Here is an 11,831-nt window from a genome sequence, read left to right on the forward strand (position 1 = left end):
CATGTACACAGCCCTCAAGGATGTTTTCCGTGTAATGAGAAAAACAAGACATAAATTGTGGAAAAACTCATCAACAGCAAAGCAAAGTTGTACCTGTTTATTGGACAGCTCCACCCAGTACCAAAGGAAGTTTATGACAACACGCTTCTCTAAGAGTTTGGGGAAGGAGGTGATGACGTGGGTTGGAGTGCTTTGGGAAATCTTCAAGAACGAGAAAGATTTTGATCTGGGGATTCAAGCTTTGGTAGAAATTAGTTACCTGGAGAAGAGAATGAAGAGCTTCGGACATTTTTTTTAGGGGGGGTTGTTTATTAAACCTGATAGTACTTGTCACTGCTTACACTCTTCTGATTGTGCATTGGTTGGTAGTTTAGGTGTTTTCTAATGTTTCCCTGTCTCCATTGTGTGTGTGCATTTGGTACCTTTTTTACTGTTAGGGTGTTTTCCCAGTCCCCAGTGTAGGCCGCTGTAAAATTATGCACTCATAGAATGATCTTTTTTCTTCAGTTCTATAATTTGTAAATATAACCATCACAATTATCTCTTAGGGACAGATTATGGATTAATCTGCACATACAAATCTCCACGTTTTCTTGTTTTACGAAGAAAATGTTTTTTCTCAGCCCACATCTTTTCTTCTGTTAAACGGTCAGTGAGCCACTGGAAAAAATCCTCATTCATTTCACATCTGTTGAGAAATAATTAAAACAAAAAGCCTGAAGAGTTTTGCAAAATAAGCTCCACGGACTTGGCCCAATCAGGAGGAGACACAAGAGAAAAGACACAGGAGAGGAGTCCACTGTTAACATTTTCTCAATAACAAAGACAAGGAAACCAAATATAAGAGAAATGGAACTCAGAAATATTTGGAACAGGTGATTGTCCAGAAGAATTTAAATTCAATCTTTGCTATTTTCTGCTCATGATTATGGTAATTTATAATAATTTCCTCTAAAGGGGATAAACGTGTGGAGCAGGGAGTACGTGTAATCTGAGTTAGGTGACCTTGACTGTGAGTGAACGTTTGCTGAGTGTCTAGGTCAGCAGGGCCAGACCAGGGCACAGCAGGGGACAGACAGCAGGCCAAGTGCCCTCACAGGAGATTCCAGAGCAAGCATTTAGGGAGACTTGTTCAGCAGGCCAGAGACTTTCAGAGATGGATACAAAGATTAAGCTAGTTGGGAGAAATAGGAGTTAATGGTTCAGGAATCTGGGAAATGGGGATGAGGGAACTGTATTTATTGGATCTCAGAGTTTGTCAGCAGAGATAATGGTCAATTTTATGCGTCAAGCTGGTTGGGCCACGGTACTCAGGTATTTTGTCAAACATCGTTCTGGATGTTTCTGGGAGGATGTTTTTGGGTGAAATTTATTTATACTTAAATTAGTAGACTCTGAGTAACGCAGATGGCCCTCTACCACAGAGTTGGGCCACGTCCAATCAGTTGAAGTCTTGAATAGGGCAGAGATAGACGACTCCTGAGCAAGAGGAAATTCTGCCAGCAGCCAGAATTCTTTGCCTACATCCCTGGCTCTTGCTGGTTCTTTAGCAGATGCCTCCATGCTTGAACTGCAACTTTTTCCTGAGTCTTCAGCCTGCTGGACACCCCCATCAGATTTTAGATTTACCAGCCCTGCACAATTGCATGAGCCAGGTCCTTAAAAATAAATCTCTCCTTCTCTCTGCATACTCATCCCTTTGGCTCTGTGTTCTGGAGAGCCCTGTCTAACGCAGTGGAGCAGCAGGCACTCTGAGCACATCTCACTTCATTCCCAAGAGCATTATTCAGGCTCAAGTAGCCCCTCAATGCCAGAGAAGTCAATATTCAATTCCAGATCTGTCCAACTTCAAATGTTGTGTTCTGCTCATCAAAACACACTCCTTGGGGCTCAGAAAAGGCCTTTTGAAAAACCGAAACTTGAATCACTGTCTTTCTTATTGGTGTGGGGATCCTAATGGGGAACCACGTAACTGGACTGGCTGTCTCACCATTCTGTGCTGTACAAAACACAGCTGGCCTTCACGGCTGAGAAACGCCATCTCAGGCCCTTGCCAGCTCAGGTTGGCTGGGAACAGGGTGACCTGATTCTCTGTGCCCTTCAGTTTCAGTGGGACGAGAGGCGATGTTTCTTCCCATCCCAGGTGCCTCGGAGTTCAGCTGGGGAGTCCATTAGCCCATCAGCTGCCTGCCAAAGAGACGATCTGTTTGTCTGTTTCTTCTTAGTATTTCCTGGCAGAAGCCCTTCTCCCCACCCTCCAATTCCATGAAGCCAAGAAAAACATCAGCAGGAGGGAGGGAGGAAGCGAATCCAGGGTCCAGGACGTGGGAGAGGGGCTGCGGGATAAAGGGATGACACAGCGCTCCGTTACCCACCTCCCTGTTTAAGACCAATACAAGAAGGCTTAAGATGAAGAGGTAATTTTCTCCTGATTCCTTTCTGCCTTTTGACAGCTGGAGTTTCAGAGCTGCAAAATCAGAGCAGGTTTTTCCATTTGCTTTAGGCAGCGGAGTGAGTCCCACATGTCACATGCCTGAACTCTTCTGCTCCTTGAAACCAGCTGCTTGATGGCCAGCCGCTAAGGAACGTGGAGCATTAGAAACTTACCTGCCCACCTGGTTGATGGCTCCTCTGGGCACTAGAACCAAAGAAAGTGGGAAGTATAATTATTGTATTCTTCAATACTTTTCTTTGAAAGGAATCTGTGATTTAACTGTAAATGAATGAGAATGACCTTTTACATATTTGATTTGCCAAAAGTTATATATCCCAGGGGGTATGCAGTATATTGGACCCTATCGCGGTAGCCAGCTTGAGGGCATGCTTATTCTAAGTCTTCGCTGCGATGTGCCTCTTCTGTAATCTTTGCTTAGAAGCCGTGCACAAAGCCCATGCATTGATCAGAGAAGAAACAAATTAAGATTAAGCTTGTCAGTTACTGTAAATGGGCTAAAAACCATAATTTAAAAATACGACTGGATGACAAAACAAAACTCAACCATAAGCTGAGAAATGAGACATTTTTAAAACAAAATGACTCCTAGAAATTGAAAATAAAAGGAGGGGGAAAAGGCAAATCCTTGTTTTTGTGTCAAAATTAAAGCGGGGAGTGGGGGGGAGGAAGAAATGAAACAGAGAAGGATCCTTTATAATTTTAAAGAATGCCACATTTAAAATCTAACATATATGTCTTGTGATTCACGGGGCTATGATTTTATTTTTGCTATTTTTATTTTTTTATCCAATAGTTTGGTGGAAAAAAATTAGAATCTGTTGAGAGACTTAAAAAAAATCAGGTGATTTCAAACTTAAAAATCTTTGAATTTTCAGTTTCTCTTGTAAAATCTGAAAGTCTGAATTTTTAGGTAGCATCAATTATCTAGGCAGTCTGGTAATCTATACCCTGTGGGTCAAATCTGGCCCACCACCCAAAAGAAAGCCACACCAAAGAAATCTCTGTCAACACATCTCATAATCAAAATCGATAAATTAAATGACAAAGAAAAAAAAAAACTCTTCAAAGCAGAGTTAATTTCTTACTAGAAACCATGGGGGGCGGGGTGGGCAGAAGGAAGTGGCATAATTATTTTTAAAGTGCTGGAAGAAAAACACTTCAACCCACAATTCTATGTCCAGTAAACATATCCTTTAGGAATGAAAGAAAAAGCAAGATGCTCTCGCAATAAAGAAAATTAAGAGAATTTGTTACCAGTAGACCAACCATAAAGAGACTGGCAGAATGATGCTATTGATTTAAAAAATGATCTAAAAAAAGGTAAAAATAAATGAAAAAAAAAATCTGGCTCTTTGGAAAGATCAATGAAATTGGCAAGCCTTGATTAAGATTTACAGAGCAAATAAGTTAGACTTAAAAAACACCCATTACCAACACCAGGAATGAAACAGACAGGATCACCAAGGCCTCTACATGCATTGAAAGGATAATAAAAGGATACCACAAACAACCTGCTCCCATAAAGTTGACAATTTAGGTGAAATGAGCCGATGCCGCAACACAAACTACTGTAAAATGTGAAATAGATAACTTTAATAGTCTGTAACTATGAAAGAAATTGCATTTGTAATTTAAAATCTCCATAAAATCTCTAAGCCCCGATGGCTTTGCTAGCATTCCTACCAAATGTCTGAGGAGGAATTAACACCAATTCCGTATAATCTTTTCTAGAAAAATAGAAAAGGCAGCACTCCCCACGTCAATTTGTGAGGCTGATATTACTCTAATGCCCTAGAGAAAGACGGTACAGAAAATAAAACAATCAGCCAACGTCTCATGGGTATAGACACCTCTTGGTTTTGTAATTAAACTTTTATTGGAACACAGCCATACCCACTTGTGTACTTATCATGTACAACTGCGTTCACGGTCAGTGGAGAGTTGAGTGGTTGCACATGGCCCACAAAGCCTAATATACTTATTACCTGACCCCTTATGGAAAACATTGGCTGATTAGGTCCAGGGCTGGGGAGCAGTTGACCCCAGCACACAGGCCATGAAGTGTCTAGCTGGAAGGGCTCCTCCGTTTCTTATCACCCGACGCCTGGCCACTAATACTCATTTGTACTTTTTTCTACTTAGCCCTTGCACATATTTATAAATCTGTTTTATAGCCACACTTTTTTTCTTTTCTTTTTCAGCCACACACACAACAACGCAATCCTAGTTGATTTTACATTTTTTTAATATTTTGGCTATGATTGGTTGTTGCTAACTGACTCATTTTCAAATATTTGATGCTCCTTTAAAAATAAAGATTCTGCTCCCAGCATGGATGGAATGGCTTGTAGCAGATTAACAGTCCTGCTAAAGACAACTAGGACAGATGGATAAAATGCCACGAATGTTTCTGTGAAGGCTTCAGAAGGCAGTGGGTCAAGATTCTGGTTAAGAGGAAAAGTGCCTTGAGGTGAGCTCTACATTTGTTTTTCTCCACTAAGGGAACTTTACAATTTATATCGTGGGTCATGGATCACAAGATCAGGTTTCTTAGAGTTTGTAACAGTCACATCAGATGGGAGTTGGGAGGGGGTGCAAAGCTTGACTTCGAGATGACCAAGATCCCAGGACTTGAGCTGCCAAGGTCCCAGAGCAAGCTGCAGTGAAAGTAGCCTAACATTTGAAGTGCAATTTCCCCTTGAAGCAGTTTCTGATTCCTTAACATGATATTCTTAGAGCACAGTTCTAAAAATTCAAGCACAGGATAAAGCTAAGCAGAGGCTGCAGGAGTCTCAGTGCTGGAGAGACAAAATTAAAATTCAGGACTTGCTAAAGAGGAGGGGCCTGGTAAACATGCTAGGCTTTGGGTTGAGCCCTTGAAGTACTATACACTAGGATTAAGGGGCATCAGAAATCGATCGGCTCTCACAAAGCCTGCAACATAGCTTTGCATTATCCTCATTCCTTATTGGATCAAGGTAATGTGACTAGTCATATTTGCATGCCAGAAAACAATTAATCACTCCAGAGAAAGATCACATCATCCCGAACCTCTATAATATTTTTACAGAGGTACAATGGCTGGTGGTCAGTTAAAAACTACCAGACATACTAGGAAACAGGAGCAATTAATTCAATTCTAAGAGGAAGAACAGGTGGTTATAAGACACAGACTTTAAAATAAATAGGATTAACATTTTAAAAATAGATAAGAACATAAAGAATTCCCCTAAGGTTTTAGGAAAGGTTTCATATACGTAAAAAAGAAATTAAATGGGAATTTATACATTTAAAAATAAAATACAAAACGAAGAAATCAATAGATGGATTTAATAGCAGATTAGACACAGGAAGAAATGATCAATAAATTATCTTTTAAGGGTAGAAAATATCCAGATTGAACCATGGATACATTTAAACGTAGAATGAAAAATACAGAAAGAGTGTAAGAAACATTAAAAACTTCTGAAACTGGTTAACATGTGATTAGAGTGACAGAGTAGGGAAATGATGTGGGGATAATTAAATGATATCTGAAAAAAATACTGATCGATAATTTCCCCAAATTGACAAAAAACATCAGTTCACACATAGAAGAATCTCTTAATCTAAGCAAATAAATATAGAGAAAATCACGCCAAAGCCTATCCTATTAAAACTGCATAAAGTGGCTCAGTGAGTAGGGCGCCGGCCCCATATGCCAAGGGTGGTGGATTCAAACCCAGCCCTGGCCAAACTGCAATAAAAAAATAGCCGGGTGTTGTGGCGGGTACCTGTAGTCCCAGCTGCTCGGGAGGCTGAGGCAGGAGAATCGCGTAAGCCCGAGTTAGAGGTTGCTGTGAGCCGTGTGACGCCACGGCACTCTACCGAGACTCTGTTTCTACAAAAAAAAAAAAAAAAAAAAAAAAACTGCATAAAGTCTAAGAAAATACAAACTGTTACAAGCAGCAAGAGAAAAAAAGACACTTTATCATCAAAGGAAAAACAAAAATGATACATTTAACGTGGTAAAGGAAAAAAGTGCCAATATAAAAAACTACACCCAGTAAAACCATCTTTTAATAAATGAAGATGAAATGTACACATTTTGAGAAAGACATGTTTAAAAATATGAGATTACTCATTAATTTTTATTGTATATAACCATGATATCCAACACTTGGCAAGGGCATCACAAGAAAGGAAGATTAGAAGCCCATCTCCTTTACAAACATACATTAAAAAATGTAAACAAAATGCTAGCAAATCAAATCCACTGCCTCAGGGAATGCAAGTTTTTTTTTTTTCTTTGCAGTTTTGGCCGGAGCCAGGTTTGAACCTGCCACCTCTGGTATATGGGGCTGGCCCAGGAATGCAAGTATTTTTTAACATTAGATAATCAAATAATGCAATTCAACATGTTGAGAGCATAAGGAATTAAAAAATGATCATTTCATTTGGTGCAGAATAAATATTTGATAAAATTCGGCCCCTAACCCAAATATACTTCCAAGTAAAATGGATACATTGTGAGGTATTCAGGCAGTGGAACACCATCTGTCATGAAAACAAAAAGAGAAAGAAACTGTGGCTACATGGCACAATAAAAAACTGGACCAAAATTTTATATATTTCTAGAATTCAATGAACATAAAGTACTGTGAATTGCAAATAAAATCCTAAGCCCTTTGCTAACTACATAGACCCCTCTTAAGAAAGGGGACCCCAGCAACACCTCAAAATTGAGCTCACAGCCATGTTGAGGTGGGAGAGATAAAGCACAATTACACGCGTATGATTCCCCTTTATGAATATTCATGACTCCCCCTACAGCTTGTTAAACATGTGTATTTGACCACCCCTCTCAGTGTAAAGTCCTGGCCTTTCCTCTCTTCTTTGAAGCACCTGTGCCCGGTTTCCCAGCCTGTTGGAATGTCCACCCAGCAAGTTGCTCTCCCTTTTCCAAAGTACAAACCACATTAATTTTCTTTTTTTTTTTGGTTGACAGTACCAAAACAGGGAAACTAATTTATAGTGATAAAAGTTAGAACTGTGATTGTGGGGGGTGGGGGTGGGGCGAAAGGATATGATTGGAAAAGAAAATGAGGAAGATTCTGGGAGGCAGCTGAATGAATGAAAAGTTCATCCAGCTGGATGTTTAGGGTTTGTTTGTTTCACTATATGCATATTTATGCTGAAGAAGGTCAAAAGAACTGGCCACAAACCACTGAGTCAGTTTCTAAAGGGTAGTTCTTATACCTGGGTGGGTATTAAATTGTCTACTCCAAGGTGGGGGGCGGGGGTGCGAGAGAGCGGGGAGAGAGGAGGAGGAGGGGGTGGGGGTGCTCCCACTTAATGGGGACAATGTTAGGGTGTATGGCACATTTCTTGGGGGCGAGACACAATTATAAGAGGGACTCTACCTAACAAATGCAAACATCATAACCTAACTCTTTATGATATATTATAATTTTATCCGAATGATGGGAATTATATAAATTTGCATATGATTACAGATAAAGTTGAACTTTTTTTTTTTCCAAAAAAATAAAGAGTAGTTCTAAAACTGTTCTGAGATTTGAGAGCCTCAGGAAGAGATACTATTTACTTGGATGTTCATTTCTGCTAGTTTAGAAACAAAATCTGGTCTCTTAAATGCAGACTTTTAGCCTGGGTTCTTTGAGCACATTTAGCCTTCAGAAGATGCTTTGAATGGCTACTTTCTCACTTCTTTCAAGGATAGGACAGAGTTAGGAACCTCGCAGATGCAGAGAAGAGAAACACAATGGATGCCTTAGGGCATGAGAGCTTAATTTTCTGCGGGGGGCGGGGTCCCCTGTTAGGAAAGGCTGTAACTTTAGAGTCTCTCCCGGAAAAGTGGTTGGGGGTGGAGGTGGAGAAAGTGGAGAGGAATATCCTACCTAGACTGTCAGACTGTCCTTTGACCCTCTCCGCATGATGGTAATTTATTTTCATTTTTATCTTTTTTTATTTTTATTAAACCATAGCTGTGTACATTAGTATGATTGTGGGGCACCATACACTTGGTTCATAGATCGTTTGACACATTTTCATCACATTAGTTAACATAGCTTTTGTAGCATTTTCTTATACTGGAGGAAGCTGGTTTTCAGCATTCAAGGAGCGGTTGTGCTGTAGAGAGGTAATGGTATACCGGAGAGCTGCTTTGTTCCTTCATTCTCAGAGCAGACTCTTTGAGACATGGACTGAACCTGGATTCCCTTTTCTCAGTTCCACAGCACTGCTTCCTGCCGTAGGATAATGTTTTCTCTTTAGGAATCACAGCTGAAGAAGCATTTGAGTCACATATGCTTCCTGGGGCTACGGTTTGAGGACTCTTAAGCTAAGAAGATAACTGCAAGTTATCACAAGTGGCTAAGGGTTTTGCAAAGCAGGTATCTACTCCAGATTGCTGGCTTCTGGGCATTTGGGAACTCATTCAAGGATGGTATTCCCTTTTCTTTCACCTCTACCTTCTTAGCTCTACCACTTAGGTCAGTAATGGCCAGCGTAATTGGGTAGCAGACTAGAGACAAAATCTACCCTTGTCTTATCCTCTGATGGTTCGTTCATCAGTGGGGCGCTACACTCCTAAGAGGTTTCAGTCATAGCGTCTAACCTGGTGGTGACTATGGTGATTGCACGAGACTCACACAGTGGGGTGTTGGTGCAGGTTGAGCAGATGGACCTAGTCAGCACAGGAGACCAGAAAGGGGACAGGTCGCAGGTCAGGCACAAGGGAGACGTTTCCTTGCTCCAGAGGGTCATTCAATGAGATAGGATTCCTTCGGCTTCATGGTCTGTGTGGAAGAAGGAGTTCTAAACCTTCCTCACCTGAGGAAGAAGAAAAGCCGCTGTTTCCATGGGGCTCTGGACTGTGTTAATGTTAAACAATCCCACACGTCAGCCGCTATTATGCAGCCCCGGATGCTCACCTAGGTCTCTGTGCGTGGGGCTCCTGCACTTACATTTATTTTATTTTTTTATCTGAACATCCTAACTCAGATCTAAGAGTGCTGTGCCCTTACAACACCCTCAACATTAAATACACAGTAAGTGTGTTGACTGCGGTCGCTTATTACAATAACATCCTTTTACTTTGATGGCCAGGAAATAGGTATGGAGAAGGAATAACGGCTTCGGAAATGGCCTTCGGCTGATGTTACCTCTGCATGAAGGTAAAGGAGAAGTGCTCATCTCCGGCAGCCCTCGCGAGGCATGAATCAGGCAGAGACTTATCTGACCTTCGTTCCCATCACTTAATAAACACTTATTGAGCCCCCACTGTGAACTGGGGTCTGCGGGGAATGCAGAGAGAAATACAATATGACCCCAGCCTTCACGGAACACTCAGCATGGCTAGGAAAATAGACATGTAAACAAATGTTAACGTGCTGTCTAATAAAGGTTTGTGAAAGAAACTCAAACCAGGAACTATTAAGCCTTTTTATACAGCAGGGAAAACGTTATAGTTTTTTTCTGAACCGAAAGATGTGTAAACTGTAAACTGAGTCCTGTAAGAAGAGTGGAGAGAAAGGAGATGCAAAGGAATGATTAGAAAGACCAAGATGTATTTAGGGTGTGATGTAATTAGGTAAGGCCAGGCAAGGAGAGAGAGAGAGAGAGAGCACGAGCGAGCCACTGTGTGTGTGGTTTGAGAGAGAAAGTGGAACAAATACTGAATCTGGCGAGGTAAGTGGAAGGCCCTTAAAAATCATATTACAGAATTTGGACTTTATCCATTAAAGAGTTTTTAAGCATGGTAGAGATGTCATCAGATTTGCTATTTGGAAAGATCCCTCAGGAAGTCATGCGGAGTTTGGGGTAGGAGACGGGAGCTCGTGAAGTGAGATTGTGGCAATGAGGAGAAGGTGAGAGGTAACTGAGCTGACGCGGAGATTGTTGCGCATAAGGAACAGTTGTGAAGCAGAGGAAGGAACCTCTGGCTGACAGCCAGGTTGTAGACACAGGTGGCTGGGTGGGTGGTGAGGACATTGACTGAGTTAGGACATAGACAAGGAGGAGCAGGCCTGGGCAGCGGAGCAAAGGGAAGGAATTGGTAATCTGGAACATTGTGCAAGAGGAAATTTCTTCTCCCAGAAGATGGGTCTTCTTCTCTAAATTGAGGGCTCCTACCTATATTCCATTAGTTTGGGTCTTAGCTTATACTATTCAGAAGTAGATCTTTTTTTTTTTAAATTTCTGGCTTTACTTGCCTCTGTTACCAATACTCCCCAGTTGTAATTATTTCTGATACTGAAATCTACAGGGAAGAAATGCTTATTTTCTCTGCAGGTGGACAGTCAATGACCTCTATTAGAAGTCACACACACACACAACTAGTCTTTGGACTTGAATCCATTCATCTCTCCATCCATTTCAATAAATACTTACGGAATATCTACAAGAGAAATCCACAGCATCAATAACCAACTAGCCATTCTAATGTTGTTGAGCAAAGTTGTACATTTTCTAGAATAGTAGATGAACACACTTGTGTGCGCGTGCGCACACACACACCCACACACCACTAGTCTGTGGACTTGAGTCCATTTATCCATCCATCCATTTCGATAAATACTTATCGAATACCTACAAGATGCCATTATTATAAACACTTGGAAAACATTTAAATAGTGTAATTGGGGGAAGAGCAAAGAATAAATAAACAAATGAAGGAATAATATACTTGTGGATTGTGGCCAGAGCTTTAAGAATAAAAGATAGGAATGAGGGTCCGTTCTAATTAGGTGAAAGCTGATAAGAAGTAGCCACTTATGCAAAAATTTGGAAAACAGCAAGAATGTAAGCCCCGAAGTAGGTACATCTAGGGAAACATCCAAGTCAGCAGAATAGCAGTGTGGTGAACAAGAGAAAGGGGGTGGGACTGGAGGAGAAGGGCTCAGAGCTGGAACAAAAGCTGGTGGCCTTTGTAGCCAAGAGAAGGAGCTTGGGTTTTACACCGGGAGTGGAGGGGAGTCACTGGTGGATTCAGAAAGGAGAGAAATGTGATCTGCTAGGTGCATAGGCCTTGGAACCCTGGCCTGTATTGCGGATCAGAGGAGGGTCCAAGGGCAGAGTTAGGGAGAGCGGTGAGAGACAACGGGAAAGATGAGCTGGCTCTTGGTTGAGTGTTTCTATTCAGAGTAATGCCAAGTGAGGCCACCGATTGGGGGAGCACTACAGGCGCACCTGTTGTCATGGAAAGTCACAACATTTCAAACTGTAGTTAATAATTACAATAATGAAAGGCAAGTGCAGCACACTTATCACACATGTTTCAAGTACCTCCTCTCTCTGAGAGGGTTGGATGTGCTGAGTTCCTTCTCTAATGCTGCCTTCCTAGCTGAGGTACAACTAGACCTAGAAGCCCTGG

The 11,831-nt window shown here is 41.3% G+C and overlaps 1 long non-coding RNA gene across 2 annotated transcripts; it reads left to right on the plus strand.

Moving 5' to 3' along the window:
* The first annotated feature begins 2,236 nt into the window (after positions 1-2,236).
* On the plus strand, positions 2,237-9,867 carry LOC128570718 (uncharacterized). Of its 2 annotated transcripts, XR_008375617.1 has the most exons (4): positions 2,237-2,417; positions 2,504-4,925; positions 8,687-8,850; positions 9,566-9,867. It is a non-coding gene; the product is annotated as an uncharacterized LOC128570718 (long non-coding RNA). The 2 variants fall into 2 exon arrangements; XR_008375616.1 differs by having other exon boundaries at positions 8,687-9,867.
* The last annotated feature ends 1,964 nt before the right edge of the window (positions 9,868-11,831 follow it).

The sequence above is a fragment of the Nycticebus coucang genome, chromosome 18 (assembly GCF_027406575.1).
Source record: "Nycticebus coucang isolate mNycCou1 chromosome 18, mNycCou1.pri, whole genome shotgun sequence".
Classification (NCBI taxonomy): domain Eukaryota; kingdom Metazoa; phylum Chordata; class Mammalia; order Primates; family Lorisidae; genus Nycticebus; species Nycticebus coucang.